This window comes from Saccopteryx leptura, chromosome 1 (assembly GCF_036850995.1).
Source record: "Saccopteryx leptura isolate mSacLep1 chromosome 1, mSacLep1_pri_phased_curated, whole genome shotgun sequence".
NCBI classification, from domain to species: domain Eukaryota; kingdom Metazoa; phylum Chordata; class Mammalia; order Chiroptera; family Emballonuridae; genus Saccopteryx; species Saccopteryx leptura.
In genome coordinates, this window is record NC_089503.1 from 1,711,885 (window position 1) to 1,732,388 (window position 20,504).

Sequence of the window (20,504 nt, forward strand, 5' to 3'; positions counted from 1 at the left end):
CCAGACTCATGTGCCAGGAGCCCACTCCTCCCTGACCCCTGTCCTGACGTCCACCAGTCCTCGTGGGCTCAGCGACGCCCACCTGGCTCCTGCCCTAGCCGGGGTCTGCACACCCGGGCCCCTGTCGAGTGGGGCTTCTCAGTGTCTGTGGACAGTTACAGATCCTGGGCCCCTGACTCAGCCTCTGTGTCCAGAACACACCAGAGGGTCCGGCATCCTGTCCACGGGGCCCATTTCGGGGATGGAACGGGGTTCTGACTCTGGCTAAGGTGTCATCCCCAGGCTGAAGGCACCTCTGTCCCTCACTGGGGTCTCCAGTCCCTCCCTGTCGGCACTGCCAGCCCAGCCCGGGCCCACCACCCCGGTGGGCACGCCTGGAGCTGCTGGCCCCCCGATGGGACCGTCTGCAGATGAGGGGCCTGACCCGTGTCAATGGCAGGGTCCCCGGGAACCCGAGTCAGCTCTGCACAGCGTCACCGCCAACATGAAAGGGGTGAGGGGAGAGGGGCGCGGCGTCCTGTAAACACGCTCAGCTCTGGACGTAAACCAGATTCCTGCCCAGGGCGGCAGATGCACATCTGCGTCAGAGCCCCCTCCCCGGGGGCCCGGGGGGCCGCACCACCGGCTCTGGGACCCGTCAGAGTGACCGCCTGACACGTTGCTCAATCAGGCCAGATTGGCCTCGCATTCCTGCCCTAAATCCCCCAGATCTCTGCAATTTCAGGTCTTCTCCAAAAATGCAAACATTGGGTAACTAAACGACCACGTGAAAAGCAGCATAGAATGTTTTCTCAGCTGGAAAATGCCAACTAAGGAAGTCATTCTGACTTTCCACCCACCCTGGGCTGGGCTGGGAGCTTATCTTTCTGGGAGGAATCTGCTGAGACCAGGGCCTGGCTGGTGGGGTGGGGGGACGGGGGGGTGTGTGCCCCGAGCTGCCTGTGGGAGCTGAGGAGCTGGGCCTGGGGTTGGAGGCTCCGGGGACCCTCACTCTGTGACCTAGTGTTTGGGGACGGGAGCCCCGACCCTGAGTGCCACTGTGCAGCAGCACCAAGGACAGTGGCTTCTCCTGAGATGTCCGTGGCTGGTTCTCTTCCCTCCTGCCAGCTGGCTGAGCCCTGGGTGCCCACAGTGTTCCCCACTGTCCCCACGGTGTCCCTCTCTCCCGCGTGGGGGCTCAGCCGCGTGTGGAGGGAGCAGCTTCTCGCCCTGACACTTTTTTTTTTTGTTCCATGGAAAATGCTCACGTCATTCTGGGTTTATCTGTGTCTGCCTGTCTCCTTCCTTATCGATTTCTCTTGTTGTTGTGCTTTGTTCCTCGCTTATCTCAGCGGTCAGGTGGGACGCAGCCGGGCTCTGGCCGCTCGTAACCTCCTCGTCCCCGGAGGCGCAGGTAGCGCTCGCGGCCGGACCTCGTTTCCTGCGCTGTTTGTTTGCGGGGAACGCCAGGCCTGTTTTCCTCGTTTCTCCTTCTTCCCCCGACCGCAGGCTGGCAGGCCAACCTCGTCACTGCCTTTTATTGTTGTTGTTGTTTTTCTTTTGAAAACAGACTTTTGAAAAAAAAAATTTTTTATTTGAAATCGTGATAGATTCACGGGAAGCTGTAAAAATAGTTCGGAGCTTTCTCACGTTGCTGTCTGCCCGGTGGCCGACCGGGTGGGCGGCTGGGCACCGCCTGGACCCGGCTTGGCTCAAGTGTGCTGGGTTCTCAGTGACTGAGCTGCAGCCCCCCTCTCCCCGGGCCCCCGCCAGGGCCCTGGTCTCCCCAGAACCGTGTCCTAGCGTCCCTAACTCTTTCCTGCGGCCCAGCCCTTGTTCTCCGTGGCTGTCAGGGTGGCATTTTAAAAATGCTGTTCAAATGGGTCTTTGCGAGGGACTGTTCCCACTCAGCCCAGCGCCTGGGGGCCCGGCCGTCCTCCCACAGATCCGTGGGGCTGCGCCTTTGTCTGGGGCAGGCACATCTGAGGGCAGTCACGTAGCCCGTTGGCCGAGCTGCTCACCTGGGGGGGTGGGGGGAGAGATAGGGCCGCTGTCCCCGGCTCTCAGCTCTCCTCCCTTGCAGATAAAACCGCCCTGAACGCCCGTGGGCATTTTCTTGTGTGAACATACATTTCCACTTCTGTGGGGGTCGGTGCTCAGGGGGACGGATGGCCTGTTGCTGGGCCATCTGGGAAGTGTCCGTGCAGGTTTCTAAGGAACTGTCAAACCGTTTTCCGGCCTGGACGGACATTTTCCATCCCAGGCAGCGGCCGCACGACCACCCCCTCCGCTCCCCCCAGCTTCCCCCGCACTCCGGGGCCGCTGGTTAGCCCGGGGCTCTGCAGCCGCCCTGGCAGGGGTGTGCTGCTGGCCCGTGGGGGCGGGGGGCTGGGTCTGCCGTCCCCTGGGGGCCGGTGCTGGTGGCCGTCTTCCCAGGCCGCTTGTGGGCCATCTGCACGTCCTCTCTCTCCACAGTGACCTGGCTCCTGCATCTGCGGTCGGGGGTCTGTCTGTCTCTTTGCAGCTGGGTGTTAAGAGTTGGCGGTATCGTCCCCGCTGAGGCCTTTGGTGCACGTAGGCCGCAGACCCTGCCTCCCTCCCAGCCTGGGCTCCCGCCTCCTCACCCCTTTGCACAGTCTTCTTCGGGGCCAAAGGCTGTCGTTTTGATGAAATGTTATTCACAGATTTTTTTTTTTTTATTAATAATTGGATGGACCACGGCTCTGATGCTGCGTCCAGGACGCCCTGAAGAGTTTGCCTTGCGCTTCCTGTTGGAAGTCTTCTATTTCACCTTTAAATGCGTGATCTGATCTGAGTTAATATATTTTTAGAAAGGGGGGTGAGGTTTAGGTTGAAGCTCCCACGAGGTCTGACCTCTCCGGCCCCGTTTGCTGGAGGGACATGCTTCCACGCCAGGGACCCACAATGACTCCCGCGTGACCCGGCCTCATGTGGGTCCCTACGTGGAGTCCCCTGTGCTCCGTTTGCCTGTGGCCACCCCCCCCCCGCCCCCACGCACCACCACCACCACTACCACCACCTAGGGTCGCGCCCTGGAGCAGGGCAGCTTCTCAGTCTGAAAACTGAGCGGTCTGATTCCTCCCGTTTGAGTCTCGTGCTTGCTTTTAAGTTTAATGATACACGTTCCTCTGCCTTTCTGTAGCAGTTGTAGAATCAGTTTGTCTATTTTTACAAACCATTTCTCCCCCCCCCCACCTGCTCCTGGTAGGAATTCCATGGGTAGGAATTCTGCTAAGTCTAGATAAGTCAGCCGAGGAAAAGGGTCGGCCGCAACACGGAAGCAATCCACGCGATTCACCCCACGCGTGTACAGAGGACACGTGATTCACCCCACGCGTGTACAGAGGACACGGATGGCCCCCTCCCCGGCCCCAGACGACTGCTTCACCCCGGGGTCCTTCCGAGCCCCCCGCCGGGCCAGCCCGGGTGCAGTGGGGGCTGCTTCTCCGACCCCCTGATTTATTGTGCGATCAGGGTGGGTATCAAGCGCCATGGAGCCTTACAGGTGTTGGCGACTGTCTTCTCTAAAGCGACAACCCTTCTTGTTTCCCTGTGACCCTCGGGGGGGGTGTTTCGTTGACAAAGGGTGCTTCTCTGGGACACTGTCATCCTCACGTGGGAATTCTGTGGGTGTGTGGCCGGAGCCATCGGCCTCGGGTACTTGGGGAGCCCCGAGGAGCGAGGGTGGCAACAGCATTTCAGCAACCGTCCCCCTTTTCCTGTTGACGGCAGAGCGCGCGGCGGGCGGGCGGTCTGTCCATCTGTCTGTCCGGAGCCCCGAGCCCCCCGCAGGTGGTGGACGTGCCCCACTGTCCCCCTCATTGTCCCCAGGCTCTACGCTGCCGTCAGCAGTCCGCTGTCGGGGTGACCGCCCCTGCTATCGGCCTGGGAAATCTTGACGCCGCCTGTGTATTTTGCTTTAAAAACATTTAATAGGTCCCCTGAACCCGGGCCCTTTGACGAGAGTCTCAGGGAAATCTCGGGAGGATAAAAATAGTCCTTTATTGTCACGGGAGAGGGATGACGTCGGCAGGTTCGCTTGTGGGGGACTGAAGTCACACCGTCTCCCTCATCCGGGAATGTGGTGCTATCTCTCTCTGTGTGTGGTGATGAAGCCTTGTCTTTGGGAGAACAAGCTCTTAAGAAAAAATAAATTGCTTTTACTAAATTTTCTTCATTTATTTTAGTTTTTCTCCAAGGAGTATGGGTGGGGCATGAGTTTTAAATTCCAAGGGGGAAGTGTTGTCACGTGATATTGTCGTGCCCAGAGAGTCTGTGGGGCTTGTGGGGTTTTAGCGTGTGTCCCGAGCTTTGTTACTGGTCTGGCTGGTTTATTCCTGCTTTTTACATAGTTACATACACTTTTTATTGTGTCCCACACTGTCAGCACGGCCGTGTCAGACCAAGCACCGGGGGCAGGGGGGCGGGGGGAGGCTGCCACCTGGGGTCCCCTGTCTGTGGAGGGGCACCTCGGTTCCCAACGGCCATCTTGCAGAAACTGACGCCCTGCCAGCCTGTCCGTGTTTCCTTTCAAGACACGAGAGGTGCTGAGCTTGCACCTTCGGGACACGGCGCCTGGTGGAACGGCAGCCTCTGCACATTCCCCAGAGGAGGCATTTCCTCCGTCTTATCGTGCGGGGTGTCGGGGTCCAGGTGGAGACGGCGCCCACCGCCTCTGTCTTCCCGGGGCGGCTCATGCCTGGGCCAGCACCTGGCACAGAACAGAGGCTCCACAAGTATTTGCTGCGTAGGCAAAGCCCGGCGGGGCGGGGGGGTGGTGGTGGGGGGGCGTGGAGACAGCCTGAGGGTGAGGGTTTGCAGGCACGCGGGGCCTGCTGGGCGGGGGTGGGGGGAGAGGGAGCCCCGGGGACCCTCGCCCCACTCCTGCTGCGCTGTGGGTCCCGCTCGTGGCAGAGGAGGGGGCCCTGCCGAGTGACAAAGCCAGACCCCCAGGGAGCACGTGTTTGACGATTCGCTTCCCTGAGAAGCTCAGACGAGGGCACAGTGACCGGAAGATGGGAGCTGTGTGAGATGTGGCCGGTCCGGGTGGAGCAGGGCGGGGTACAGGTGGAGGGGTCCCTGGGCGAAGCGTGCTCGTCACCACCCTGGAGGGGTGATGGTGTCACAGGCGAACAGGTCAGAGTTGGTCAGTCTACATGCTTCACACGTGTGCAGACTCCTGCGTCCAATTACACCTCATAAAGCTGAAACGTGGATATTACATGTATGCATTTTTTTACTGGGTTGAAGTACATGGAGCATAACAGTTGTCAGCTCCCCCATCCCTGAGCTCAGCGTGGGGCGTTAACAGGTGCCCGCCTGCCCGTGCCGCCCTCACCCTGTCCGTCCACATAACTCTTCCCCCCTCGTGCGTTTTCATAATGAGAAAAGGCTCGCCGGCCCTCCGCGCTCTCACGCTCTGTCCCCCCTCCGGCCACGGTGCTGGCTGCCCTCGGTCTCTGAAGCCAGACTCCCTGCTGCTGGGCTGTGCTCAGGGCCTGTCCACACCAGAGTAGGAACTCTGTGACCTTTGTCTCTCAGCTCTAACCTGAGGTGCTCACGAATGTCATTCTCTCCTCCATCTCTCTCTCTCTCTCTCTCTCTCTCTCTCACACACACACACACACCAAGCCCCAAATCCGAGACAAATGTCTTGTTGAAACATCCTATTTTGAATCTCTCAAAATGAATGCTCTCTCTTCTGTGGTGGTTAATTTTGTGTGCCTTCTCACAGGGGTCAGGGGAACATTGAAATGTCTGGACGCAGAGTGACACAGATGTCCCACGGTGTGGGTGGGCCTCGTCTAATCAGTTGGAGGCCTGAGTAGAGAAAAGACCAAGCTCCCCCGAGGGAGAGGGGATTCCAGCAGACGGGCCTCAGACTTCAGGCCCCACCCGCAGCTCCCTGGATCCCCCACCTGCTAGGTCCCCCACAGATCTCGGACTTCACTCACACACACCACTCCTTCCAGGAGCCCTCTGTGCCCGTGGGCACCTGTACTTGTACATGTGCTGGCCTCTCGGTGGGGGGAGCCCGGCTCCTGCAGCTGCTGAGGGAGGCAGGACCCGGGGGGGGGGCACGACCCCAGGGAACCAGGAGCCACGAATAAGGGGCACTCAGCGCACAACCTTCCCTCGGGGGCCTCGTGACACCCCGACTGTGCGTGTGGGAAGGGGCGACCCAGGCAGACCGTGCTGCCTGGAGACCGGCCTTCAGGCCTCGGGGAATTCTGGGCCTGCTGACGGACGTGAGCGGCTGTCTGTCGGTGAGACCAGGGAGGGGGCCGTGCTCGGAATGCGGGCCGGCAGGACACTCGCTCCACGGAGCCCCCGGGACTGCCCTGCGTGCCTGTGTGCAGCAGAGAACGCTTACGTGACTCAGAGTCCCGGCAGACGGCGTCTGCCTTCAGGGTGCCGGGCCCTCGGTATGTGTGACCCTGGGTGGGGTGCTCCGTGCCCCTGGGCGGTCACCTCCCCACATGGGAACCGGAGGTGGGGAGGGTGACGGCACCAGCTTCCCAGGGGCCAGGGGCCTGGCTGGCACACCCAGGAACTGCGGGTGAACTTTCTGCTGGCCCCTACCTGCTCCCTCCCCGTCCTTCTCCCCCCACCCCGGCAGAGAGATCACCGGTGGGTCTCTTCCCACAGGACGAGTTCAGGGGCAGCAGCGATGGGACAGGGGCAGGGACAGGGACAGGGACAGGGACAGGGACAGGGCAAACGTCAGCCTGAACCCAGGCGGGGGCCTGAGCGGCAGGCCACAAGGTCACAGAGCCCCAAGGAAGGGAGGAAGAGCCCTTGATCCCTGTGGCTCCGGGCGGTGTCTGCTGGCGCCCCCACGCCCCGGGAGTGCACAGCCAGGCTTAGCTCTGAGCTGAGGGACGTGCCTTATCAGCAGAGGCAGCTGGGCCCTCTGCGGACAAATCCCTGTGTTCCCAGCACACTGTAAACACGGCTATTTCAGCATCTCAGCCCTGGAGATTGTGAGGAAATAACTCTCCCACGGGCACAGAGCTCTGCCCTTCCCGGGGCGACCCCAGCAACCGTGCACAGACGGCCCCCACCCCGCAGGGCCCGGCTCAGAGCCCCCGCTCTCTGTGGCTTTCCCTGATGCTCTGGACCCAGACTGTGGCTGGGGTTCCCCCTCTCTCCTCACAATGAGCACAGGGCACCCCATCTCTGGTCCAGCTGTGTGTTTGCTCACAGGACAGCCAGGTTGGCACCACCCCCCCCACCCCGAGGGCTTTGCACACACCTTGGCCCACATGTGTTTGTCCTGTACACGGCAGGAACCCTATGAGGCCCAGCAACTGTGACCACCTCCTGCCCACGGGCTTGCGATGCTGGGACCCTGTGCTCAGAGAGGCTGCGGTGTGAGCTCTGGCTCCTCCTCTGGGGGCTGGGGGCCTCCTGACACCGCAGCCCATGTCCTCCGGGCGTCCCCAGGGTATCAGGTGGCATTACCATTATATCTTTGTGGATTGATCAGGACGCCCTTGCAGATGGGGTCAGCACAGCTCTTCCCTGCCCTGATAGCCGTTGGAAGCTAGTATTCCAGAACGAGGTGGAGGGATTGACCAGGATCTTGAGATAACATTCAACACTCGGGATGAAGGGGACGCTTTCTAAAGGCCCCTGCGGCTCTGTGGACATGGCAGCTCTGTGGACATGGCCATTGGCAGCTCTGTGGACATGGCAGCTCTGTGGACATGGCAGCTCTGTGGACATGGCCAGTGGCAGCTCTGTGGCCAGTGGCAGCTCTGTGGACACAGCCAGTGGCAGCTCTGTGGACATGGCAGCTCTGTGGACATGGCCAGTGGCAGCTCTGTGGACATGGCAGCTCTGTGGACACGGCCAGTGGCAGCTCTGTGGACATGGCAGCTCTGTGGACATGGCCAGTGGCAGCTCTGTGGACATGGCAGCTCTGTGGACACGGCCAGTGGCAGCTCTGTGGACATGGCAGCTCTGTGGACATGGCCAGTGGCAGCTCTGTGGACACGGCCAGTGGCAGCTCTGTGGACATGGCAGCTCTGTGGACACGGCCAGTGGCAGCTCTGTGGACATGGCAGCTCTGTGGACACGGTCAGTGGCAGCTCTGTGGACATGGCAGCTCTGTGGACATGGCCAGTGGCAGCTCTGTGGACACAGCCAGTGGCAGCTCTGTGGCCAGTGGCAGCTCTGTGGAGATCGACATCGGGGCGAGCAGCCCAATGGACCGAGGGACCCCAGGGGCTTCTGTGCAAGGGGCTGGGTCACGGCTCAGCAAACTCTCCGGCCACAGGTTCTGCGGGCCACACGCACGGTGGCCACAGCGTGGCCCTGCCGTCCAGGACGTAGGAGGTGACCGTGCCCCCTGACAGAGCAGTATCTCCGGACACTGAAATGTGCCTCCATGTCGTTTTCATGTATCACGAAGTATTCTTCTTCTGATTTTTACACAACCACTAAACACATAAAAACAATTCTTAACTGCCGAGAGGGGGACGGATGGGAAGTGGTCTTGAGCCCAGCCCTGAGGGTCAGGGTGGGCATTTCCCTACAGACAAGTCAGCAGGACGAGACGGAGGTCCTGGGCCTATAGGGAGCGGAGGCTACTTGTGTTAGCAAACGCTGACCGGACCCTGGCACCTCCACACCTTACAGACATGAGGCCAGATCCCCAACAGGACTAGACTCTGAGTGGGAGTGGAGGGGAGACAGCCCCCAAGCCAGAGAGCGGGCACAGCCAGGCTGACAGAACCGTGAGCTGCTCCCTGCACACGCGGCTGAGCCCCACGCAGGAGAGAGAAACACCGTGGGGACAGTGGGGAACACTGTGGGCACCCAGGGCTCAGCCAGCTGGCAGGAGGGAAGAGAACCAGCCACGGACATCTCAGGAGAGGCCACTGTCCTTGGTGCTGCCGCACGGTGGCACTCAGGGTCGGGGCTCCCGTCCCCAAACACTAGGTCACAGAGTGAGGGTCCCCGGAGCCTCCAACCCCAGGCCCAGCTCCTCAGCTCCCACGAGCAGCTCGGGGCACACACACACCCCCCCGTCCCCCCACCCCACCAGTCAGGCCCTGGTCTCAGCAGATTCCTCCCAGAAAGATAAGCTCCCAGCCCAGCCCAGGGTGGGTGGAAAGTCAGAATGACTTCCTTAGTTGGCATTTTCCAGCTGAGAAAACATTCTGTGCTGCTTTTCACGTGGTCGTTTAGTTACCCAATGTTTGCATTTTTGGAGAAGACCTGAAATTGCAGAGATCTGGGGGATTTAGGGCAGGAATGCGAGGCCAATCTGGCCTGATTGAGCAACGTGTCAGGCGGTCACTCTGACGGGTCCCAGAGCCGGTGGTGCGGCCCCCCGGGCCCCCGGGGAGGGGGCTCTGACGCAGATGTGCATCTGCCGCCCTGGGCAGGAATCTGGTTTGCGTCCAGAGCTGAGCGTGTTTACAGGACGCCGCGCCCCTCTCCCCTCACCCCTTTCATGTTGGCGGTGACGCTGTGCAGAGCTGACTCGGGTTCCCGGGGACCCTGCCATTGACACGGGTCAGGCCCCTCATGTGCAGACGGTCCCATCAGGGGGCCAGCAGCTCCAGGCGTGCCCACCGGGGTGGTGGGCCCGGGCTGGGCTGGCAGTGCCGACAGGGAGGGACTGGAGACCCCAGTGAGGGACAGAGGTGCCTTCAGCCTGGGGATGACACCTTAGCCAGAGTCAGAACCCCGTTCCATCCCCGAAATGGGCCCCGGGGACAGGATGCCGGACCCTCTGGTGTGTTCTGGACACAGAGGCTGAGTCAGGGGCCCAGGATCTGTAACTGTCCACAGACACTGAGAAGCCCCACTCGACAGGGGCCCGGGTGTGCAGACCCCGGCTAGGGCAGGAGCCGGGTGGGCCTCGCTGAGCCCACGAGGAGCTGGTGGACGTCAGGACAGGGGTCAGGGAGGAGTGGGCTCCTGGCACATGAGTCTGGTCCCTGTACCCAGAACCTGTCTAGCTGCCCCTCTGACCTGATCCACCCTCAGCCCTCAGAACCACGGGCAGCTATTGTGGCTGTTCCAGGGGCCGTGGGCCCATCTCTGGGGGCTGTGGCTGCAGATGTGGGGGCCAAGGCTGCTTTGGGGGCTGTGGTTTCACTTCTCCCCTCTGGCCCGTGTGCCTCCTCATCCTCTCTGTCTCCCAGAGCGACCTGGACAAACATAACCTCCTTGGGTCTCTGTCCTCTGACTCCATGGCCATGCCCAGGGGCCTCGTGGCTTTGGGGGAGGAGGCCCACTCTGTGTCAGACCCACAGCCTCCTGACACCATGGCCCAGAGTGGACACGGCCCGCCCCCGCCCGGTGCCACGCTCACAGCCTCTACCAGCCCCCCGGCTCTCTCCACACCCTGAGGTCTCCCCTGCAGAGCGGCAGTTACGCCCGCCATGCGGACAGTCAGTGCTGCCTTTCCCACGACATCAATCTCTGGCACACCCAGAACTCTCATGGCTGCCACATTCCAGCGAGGCTGTACCTTTGCTGTGATAGCGTCGGGGGCCTCGGAGTGGCATTCCTTCCATAAATGGCCTGTCGGTGCCTCTGTAGATAAAGGACGGCAGGAAACGCCGTGACAGCGCGGGGACAGCACGGGGACAGCTCAGGGCTCTGGGCGCGTCGACAGGAGGCTCCCAGAGAGGTTCCCACGTCCCTGCCGCGCCCGCCTCAGTGGCTGCGCCCAGGTGCGCTGGGGCGCCGGTCACGTCCCCCCACGTCCCCCTCGTCCCTGCTTCGTGGCCAGGGCAGCCCCTCTCTTCTCTCCCGCATTGTGTCTCCTGCGTGTCTCTCCTGGTGGTGACCTGGAGCAAGACTCTCAGACACGGGGCTAACACCTCATTTTGCCCGTTTTATTTTGGTCTGGGTGTTTTATTCACCGTGAAGCCCCCGAGAAATGATTGGTGACAAACGTTACCATTGCCTGTGACGGGTGTCTTCCCGACTTTTCATTTTTAGACTATTCAGTGCAACCGGGTTGTTTTGAAACGTCTGCACCTGCTTTTCCTTAATGGCCGAGGGGCGGGTGCTCAGAGCCACAACGACCACAGTGTGTCCGTGTCCAAAGTGAGACGGGAAGGCCAGGGTCATTTCCCCTCTGAGCTGTGGACGGGGGCGGCCAGCACCTGGTCACGAGGCCGACGAGAGAGGAGCCTGTGTGTGTTCGGGAGGGGACTGTGTGCTTGTTCCCTGTCTCCTCGTCTCGGCTGGAGAGCGGCCCCTTCCTCGTCACAGCACGTTTGCACGTGGGGCCGCTTACTCGGCCTGTGTGGACGGCTCGTCACGAGACAGAGAGCGGACGGCCAGCCCCCGATGACCCCGGGTGCGGCCGAGGCTGCTGGTGCCCAGGGCGAGGGGCTGTGTCCCCACTGAAGGTTTCAGAGTGAAATCCATCCTCAGGGTGGCGGGGGGGCTGGTCCTCGGTTCTGCAGGAGGTGATGGCAGGGCCCAGGCGGGCGCCCCTGCCCCCCGGGGCCGTCCCAGCCCCGCACTGCGGCCCACTGAGCCGCCCAGCTGCGCCCACACCTGCCTCTGCAGGACAGCTGCGTCCTCTCGGGGGTCCCCAAACTCAGTGACGGGGGCCTGCATCACGTCCCCCGGGCTCTCACTCTGCTGCCCGCGGGCGCTGGTCTCACAGCTCCGCAGAGGGTGGGAGAGGCGTCAGCGGGCCCCGGGCGTCTGCACGTGCCGGCCATGTGCCGTGGACACAGCCCAGCGCCCCCACTGAGCCCCCTCTGCAGCTGGGCACACAGGCCCCTGGTGGGCAGAGGTGACCGCAGTGCCACCCCCTGCTGCCGCCGGTGCCCAGGCCGGGGAGGGCTGCCTGCTGCCCAGAGCTGGGTGTGCTGTTGGTCACAAGCTGGGCTGCTTGTTGAGACTGACCTTGCAGGGGTTTGCTGGCCTGAGGTCCCTGCGCCCCCTGCTGGCTGCTCTGGGCATGGCGGCTGTGCCCGTGCTGGGTGGTGCTGTGTGGGGCTCTGTCCCTGAGCCAGGGCTGGACCGAGCCCAGGGCCGGCAGGGTCCTTTCGGGGAAGTGGAGCTGCCTGGGTCACCCGTGCCGCCGGAGCATGTGGAGCTGAGAGCGTATCTGCATCCGTGACACAGTGACCGGCTGGCTTGTTAGCGTGTGAGTCAGGGCCAGTCCCCCCCCAGCGCAGGGCCTGGTCATCATGGCCAGCCGAGCCTTCCAACCACGAACGGTCACTCTCCATTCTCACGTCCTTGGTGCCCACTGCGGGCGTCACAGCTCCCCGTGTCCCTCGAGTGGGCATCCCTTCCCCACTGCCGGGCTCACCTCCCACTGCCCACTCCAATCGGCTGGGCGGCGGCCGTGGGGTCTCCCCGTGTGTGGGGGAGGCTGAGCTCCCTCCGGCCTCTCCCTCTTCTCTTCCTCCTCCTCCTCTTCCCTTCCCTTCCTCTCTGTCTGTCTGTCTGTCTCTCTGTGTGTCCCTCCATCGAGGACGTCTGGGTGCAAAGCATTCCCAGTGTGACCCTCTGGCCATACTGCTGTAACCAATCATGTACTGGACCCACCCGGCTGCCTCTTGCGTTGGGTTGTCCAGTGCGTGAACCAGCTGGCCACCATCTCCCTCCCCTCCCTCTGTGCCCTGTGGGAGCTGGTGTCACCATCTCCCAGTGAGGACCCTTCTAGTCCACATCCCACTCACCGGCACGTCCTGTCCTGGGCCTGAGGTCCCTGCGCCCCCTGCTGGGCGCTCTGGGCATGGCAGCTGTGCCCGTGAGGGGTGGTTCTGTGCTGGGACCTCTGTCCCTGAGCCAGGGCTGGACGGATCCCAGGGGGGTCAGAGTCCTTTCAGGGGAACAGAGCTGCCTGGGTCACCCGTGCCGCCGGCAGTGGTGGTGATGCTGCGGGGTGTGTGTGAATGCTATGGGTCTGCGGAAGGCTGTCTCCTCCTCAGGGGCCCTGGGGGGTCTCGGACACTGGATCCCCAGCTGGGACTCCTACAGAACACCCTTTGGGTCTGAGAAGAGGAGCCCCTTCAGCGACTCCATGCTTCTCCTGGGTGGGTTTCTGAGCCCCTGTGGTCCTGGCCAGTGGCCCGACTGGCTCTCCCTGCCGTCATCAGCGTGAGCCTGTGTCCAGGCTGCCCAGAGGCAGGTGTTGGCCTGCCCCTGCCACCCCCTCCCTTACACCTGGAGCCACCGCCTCGCCAGGTCACACCCTCAGAGGCCACCTCTGATCACGGCCCACTTGTCAAGGGGCGCCCTGCCCGGATGCCCCTGCATGCTCACGGGGTGCCCGCCTCCGGGGACGGACAGGCTCACAGCCATGCCTGCGACGTTGAGGTTGGTGAACAGAAATGGACCAGGAATTAGTCATTTGTATAATGAAAAGTAGGTGAGTGCCCTGGCCGGTTGGCTCAGCGGTAGAGCGTCGGCCTGGCATGCGGGGGACCTGGGTTCGATTCCTGGCCAGGGCACATAGGAGAAGCACCCATTTGCTTCTCCACCCCCCCTCCTTCCTCTCTGTCTCTCTCCTCCCCTCCCACAGCAGAGGCTCCATTGGAGCAAAGATGGCCCGGGCGCTGGGGATGGCTCCTCTACCTCTGCCCCAGGCGCTAGAGTGGCTCTGGTCACGGCAGAGCAACGCCCCGGAGGGGCAGAGCATCACCCCCTGGTGGGCAGAGCGTCGCCCCTGGTGGGCGTGCCGGGTGGATCCCGGTCGGGCGCATGCGGGAGTCTGTCTGACTGTCTCTCCCAATTTCCAGCTTCAGAAAAATACAAAAAATAAATAAATAAATAAATAAATAAAGTAGATGAGTGAACATGCCGGATGACCACCGTCCAGTTTCCAGGACAAAGTGAGCTCCCTGGTGGCCTGGTCCCCGGGACCTGAGATGGCTCAGGCACACACAGTGGGGCCCAGGCCCGGACCGCTGGCCGGACACTTCCTCCTCTGCTTTTCCTTGTCTCCCGCCCGGGTCCCTGCACACAGCCGACACCACACAGATGCTTGAGGCAAGGAGGGGGCGACCGGCCGAGGGACGCAAGGTGGGCCGGATGCGGTTGATACTGCTAAAGCCAGGGGCCGAGGTGTCTGCCCTGAACCACTCCGCTGCCCTGGACAAGCCCGAGCGCCTGTTCCACTGCTGGGGCCCGGGTGCCCGGAAGCCTCTGTGACCACTGCCCAGGATGTGTACACAGGGCCCCAGGGCGTGGGGTCAGCGTGAGGAGGGAATCCCTGGGGGGGGGGAGGAGCCAGAGTTCTCGACACCCCCAGACCCTCTACCAGCTCCACTCCCGGGCTGGGAACATGGAGGAAGGGGGCATGCCTGGGCCAGCGGCCGGGGCTGGTCCCACTGTCCTGAGCTAAATGGGGGTTCGTGTTGGTCTGAGCTGTGACCCCTCCCCAAAACCGACATGTTGAAACCCTAAACTGCACTGTGGTGGCATTTAGAAGGGGGGGTCCTTAGGAGCTAAAGGAGTTTGGATGAGGTCACGAGGGCAGGGCCCTGTGAGGGGCTTAGTGTCCTTGTGGAAGGGAGACCAGAGCCTCCCCCGCCCCCGTTGGAGGCCACAAGGACAAGCAGCCATCTGCACACCGGGGAGGTGACTCAGCAGAGCCCGGCCTCGGTGCCACCTTGATTCGGACTTGCAGCCTCCAGAGCTGTGAGAGATAAGAGCCCGTTGTTTAAGCCACCCTGGTTGGTGGCATTTTGTGACAGCGGCCCGAGCTGACCCATTATCTGCCAGTTTCCGTCTGTGTCCAGGGCTCAAGGACGATGTAGCCAGACCCCTGACCAGACAGAAGATGCTGGCTCACGGAGCAGCCAGTAGAGAAAGCCTCGAGGGGAAACTGAGGCCGAAGAAGCTGCAGCAAAAACCCATGACCTCACACGAGTGCCGGGCACACAGGACCCAGGGGCACAGGGCACTTTGCTCCCAGGATGGAAGCCCTCACCACAACCCCGGGGAGAAGGGAGAGTCCGTCCACCGGACGGCGAGGCCCCGAGGCCCAGGCAGCCTCGCCAGGCACGCCCTCCGACCCTGGCCTCTTCCCAGAGCGGGTGCTGCCCGAGTCCTCCGAGGCCACCGACCCAGCGGTCATCGGACAGCAGGAAGGACGAAGTCTTCGGTGCACAGAGAAATTCTTGTCAGAGAAGGAAGAAGGAGAGGCGTCCTCACTCCCCCGGGCTGCTCCCCAGTTCTGCCGCCCCCACCCCGAGCTGACGGTGGGGTGTCAGAGGACCGAGATCACCACGTAGGCACACGGAGACAGGACAGTCCCCACGGGGCCAGCTGGACAGAACTGCCAGGGCCACCGGACCCGGGACAGGGCGGCAGAGGGGGAGCAGAGAACCCCGCCCCGGGCAGGGTGAGGGCTGGGGTCCCGGTCCAGGCTGAGGGGTCACCCGGCACCCTGGCTGATCTTCCTCCAGGTCCTCACGCTTCCAGCCTGCCGCTGCCCCACGCCGGCCTGCCTCTGCTCTCTGGGCCCCCGAGGGGGGAGAGGTGACGACAGAGACCCCAGGCTCTCCCCTGGCGCTGTCGGTTCTGATCCGGTTAGTCTGCCCGGAAGGGAAGAGTGGCCGTCCTGCTCTGAACACGGGGCGTCCAACGAGGTGTCACGTGTTGACGACGCCCCGGGCGGGGGCCCTGTGGGCGCTGGCCGTGCCCCCGCTGGACCTCCCCTGCACACCTGCGCGGGGTCCCGGGAACAGCCACTTCAGGCTGTGCGATTCTGTTTCTAAAGAGCGTCGAGGGCCCAGGTGGGGAGGAAAGTGGGTGCCTAGCTTAGTTGGGGTTCCGCGTGGTTCCGTCTGGATTGCCCAGGGGAGGAGGACCACCACCCTCCCCCCACCGCCCGGGGCACCTGACCATCTAGGGAAATAGCCTCTTGAGAGCCTGCTGGACTCCTGCAGACCCCAAACCCTGGCGCTGATGAGCTGGTCACTCCCTGGAGAAGGTTGTCTGGGCAGACAGAGCCTGCCCTCCAGGGGCTCACACGCGGCCACCAGGTGGCGCCCTCTCCACCCTGCGGACTTGGCCGCCCGGAGCAGCCAAGACCAGTGGTCCCCAACCTCCGGGCCGTGGACCGGTACCAGTCTGTGAGCCATTTGGTACCAGTCCGCAGAGAAAGAATAGATAACTTACATTATTTCCATTTTATTTATATTTAAGTCTGAACAATGTTTTATTTTTAAAAAATGACCAGATTCCCTCTGTTACATCCGTCTAAGACAGGGGTCCCCAAACTTTTTACACAGGGGGCCAGTTCACTGTCCCTCAGACCGTTGGAGGGCCGGACTATAAAAAAAAACTATGAACAAATTCCTATGCACACTGCACATATCTTATTTTAAAGTAAAAAAACAAAACAGGAACAAATACAATATTTAAAATAAATAACAAGTAAATTTAAATCAACAAACTGACCAGTATTTCAATGGGAACTATGCTCCTCTCACTGACCACCAATGAAAGAGGTGCTCCTTCCAGAAGTGCGGCGGGGGCGGATAAATGGCCTCAGGGGGCCGCATGTGGCCCGCGGGCCGTAGTTTGGGGACCCCTGGTCTAAGACTCACTCTTAGCTTGCTTGTCTCGGTCACGTGATACATTTATCCGTCCCACCCTAAAGGCCGGTCCGTGAAAATATTTTCTGACATTAAACTGGTCCATGGCCCAAAAAAGGTTGGGGACCACTGGCCCAGATGGTTGATGGGGACGGGCTCCCGATTGCCATCGAGGGTTTAGAGCTCACAGAAGGAGACGGAGAGAGAATGTAGCTTGGGGACAGTCACAGGCGAAGACCTGTCCCCCCAGGACGCAGACGACCCCTGAGTGACGGGGAGGAGCGCTTGGGCACAGGACCTGAAACAAGAGAGGTGCTTTCAAAGACGAGGGAGGTCCCCAGAGTCCAACCAACATGGGGGAGCCTTCCCCCTGGACCTCCAGGCCACTGCAGGGAGCCAGGCCCCGAGCTATGGAGGGGACAGGTGGTCGTGATGGCTCCGAGGTCCAGAGAGGGGGCGCGCGGGAGAGAGGAGGGGGCCCGGCGGCTGTCCAACCCGAGGGGAGGTCCTTGCTCTCCTCACGCACCCCCGGAAGGTGATTGCAGAGGGACGGAGGACAAGAAGGTGACCACAAACCTGGCTCTGCTCCCGGGGCAGGGAGGGGCTGAGGGACCCGGCTGCTCTGAGCCCACGGACCTCATGGGGCCTCGCTCTGCGCCAGCCTGTACACGGTCCCTCGGGGAGCCCGGGGCTGGTGCCAGGCCGCCCTGAGTCCCTGCCACTGATGAGCCTTAGAGAAGCCGGTCCGGTCTCGGACGGTCCCTGAGCAAGGCCCTCGCGGGCACCAGGGGGCGCCCATGGACCTCGCAGAGACTCAGCAGCTCACCAAGCTTCCTCGGCAGAGAGCCGGGTCCAGGGGCCCAGAGCTGGGTACGGTGGAGCTGCCCTGTCGCCCGGCCTGCCAAGGGCCAGCCACTCGACTCTCCCCTGTCACCTTTGTAGCGGCCCTCAAAGTAGTCACCGCTGGCTCCACTTTGTAGACGAAGAGACTGAGGGTCAGGGGGGGGTTCAGGACTCCCCAAAGTCACAGGACTGGCAGGAGGCTGGGTGGGTCCAGGGACTGGACCTCACCCCCTGGCCCATCTCCCTGCAGGTGGCTCTGAGCTGCTGGCCCATCCCGAGAGGCACGGACGCGTGATGGATGGAGCCCCCGCAGGGTGGACGCCTGTGTGGACGTGGGCACACTCAGGGCTCGTAAGCAGCGCTGCCCCCAACCCCGTGGGCTGTGTTCGGACGCTCCCGTCCCGTGGAATAGAAACACACCTGCCACCGTGTGCTTCAGACGACCTCACAAGTGCCCACGACCTCTGTGCAGAGGGTGGTTGACCGCACTGTGGACAGAAGGGCCGGTGCTACGTGGAGGGTCCGAGGGAGAGGCCCAGGCTGCGGTCCACACCCTGCCGCCCCCTCCTCCACAAGCGTCTTTCTTCCTTCCTTCCTTCTGTCCCTCCTCCCTCCCTGTCTTCTCTCTCTCTTTCCATCCAGCCTTCCCCACGCCCCCACCTGAGCCAGCCTTGCAGTGAGGTCAGCACCTGCGGGATGGAGAGGCGGCCCAGCCTCCTCAGGGCCAGCTGGGCCTGCCGTCTCCTTGGACACGGGGTCTGCGCCCGCGGCCTTCGTCCTCAGACCCTGCCTGCCTTCGGGGCCCTCGTTCTGTGCCCTGAGCTCAGGCCCGGTCTCAGCTCCCTGCTGGCCCTGGGTCCTCACAGCAGTGGGGAAAGCAGGGACCCTTGTCTCCAGGGCTCGCATCCTGGGTGGGGTGGGCTCCTCCGGTGACCCCTGTGGGCGGCCCTGCTGTTCCCTGCGCTTCGCAGCGGCCAAGCCCCAGGCGCAGAGTGGCACACAGCCGGGCGGTGGCAGCGTCCCTGCCCTCCGAGGGCCGCCAGTCCTGCCGAGGACGCGACCAGCTACGTAGCGGGCACCCAAGGCCTCCGCTTATCGATGAATCCGGGGTGGTTAAGGAGAGGCCGGGGTGTTGGGGAGGGTGCACCTTCTGTCCGGGGAGCTGCAGACACCCCACCCTAAGGGGACCCTGATGGCCAGGGAGCGCTGGCCAGGGCTCACGTCCCCCCCAGCCTCTCAGAGTGCCCGGGCTCTCTGGGGACACACTCTGGGCTGGTCAGGAGGCACCGAATGGGGTGCTTCCTTCCTGGGCCTCCAAGGTTCTCCAGGTGTGGGGAAGGTCAGAGCCCTGGTGGCCATCTGGCCCTGACCTAGGACGCCCGTGCCTCCTGTGGGCTGGCCACAGGCTCCCCTCTGTGCCCCCAGACTGCACCGGTGCCACTCACATTGTGCCGGACGCTGGCAACTCAAGGAAAGTCCCAGGCTTGTGGTGTAGCCCTGCCAAGGCCACTGTCGCGTGTCAGCCACCCACCCAGGGGTCAGATGTCAGAGGGCTGAGAGTTCATCTCCACACACACACACCTTCCGGCCCGGCTGCCTGCCTGGTCCTCACACCGCTGTCCCACTTCAGATGAAGGATCATGTGAGAGAGATGACGGGTCCCAGAATAGAGGCTGTCCCCCCTCCTTGAAGGCACAGGGTCCCCCCAGCTACCCCACTGAGACTCGGGGGCTAGTTCTCGGGGCGACAAAAACAATAACATTAAATGGAGATGCTTCAAGGCCGAGCGGAGCTGCCCGCCCAGGGGTGCCGTCTGGCCCGTCTCCGCCCCCAGACCTCTGGGTGTTCAAACAACCGAGGAGCCTCCGCTCGGGGCTCCCCAGCAGCGTGGTCACCCCAAACCGCTGTTCGCAGAGATAGACAGAAAGTGCGCACAGGGACCGCTGCACCGTCCTCGACGGCCGCCCGGCGGGGCATTGACCACGCTGTGCCGAGTCAGCGAGGCAGCCAGTCAGCGAATCAGCGAGTCAGCGAGGCAGCGGGTCAGCGAGGCAGCGAGGCAGCGGGTCAGCGAGGCAGCGAGGCAGCGGGGCAGCGGGTCAGCGAGGCAGCGAATCAGCGAGGCAGCGGGGCAGCGAATCAGCGAGGCAGCGAGGCAGCGGGTCAGCGAGGCAGCGAATCAGCGAGGCAGCGGGGCAGCGAGGCAGCGGGGCAGCGGGGCAGCGGGGCAGCGGGGCAGCGGGGCAGCGGGGCAGCGAGGCAGCGAATCAGCGAGGCAGCGGGTCAGCGAGGCAGCGAGGCAGCGAGGCAGCGGGGCAGCGGGGCAGCGGGGCAGCGGGGCAGCGAGGCAGCGAGGCAGCGAGGCAGCGAATCAGCGAGGCAGCGGGTCAGCGAGGCAGCGAATCAGCGAGGCAGCGGGTCAGCGAGGCAGCGAATCAGCGAGGCAGCGGGTCAGCGAGGCAGCGAATCAGCGAGGCAGCGGGGCAGCGAGGCAGCGGGGCAGCGGGGCAGCGGGGCAGCGAGGCAGCGAATCAGCGAGGCAGCGGGGCAGCGGGTCAGCGAGGCAGCGAATCAGCGAGGCAGCGGGGCAGCGAGGCAGCGGGGCAGCGAGGCAGCGAGGCAGCGAGGCAGCGGGGCAGCGGGGCAGCGAGGCAGCGGGTCAGCGAGGCAGCGAATCAGCGAGGCAGCGAATCAGCGAGGCAGCGGGGCAGCGAGGCAGCGAATCAGCGAATCAGCGAGGCAGCGAGGCAGCGAATCAGCGAGGCAGCGGGGCAGCGAGGCAGCGAATCAGCGAATCAGCGAGGCAGCGAATCAGCGAGGCAGCGAATCAGCGAGGCAGCGAGGCAGCGAGGCAGCGAATCAGCGAATCAGCGAGGCAGCGAATCAGCGAGGCAGCGGGTCAGCGAGGCAGCGAATCATCGAGGCAGCGAGGCAGCGAATCAGCGAATCAGCGAGGCAGCGAGGCAGCGAATCAGCGAGGCAGCGAGGCAGCGAATCAGCGAATCAGCGAGGCAGCGAGGCAGCGAATCAGCGAGGCAGCGAGGCAGCGAGGCAGCGAATCAGCGAGGCAGCGAGGCAGCGAGGCAGCGAATCAGCGAGGCAGCGAATCATCGAGGCAGC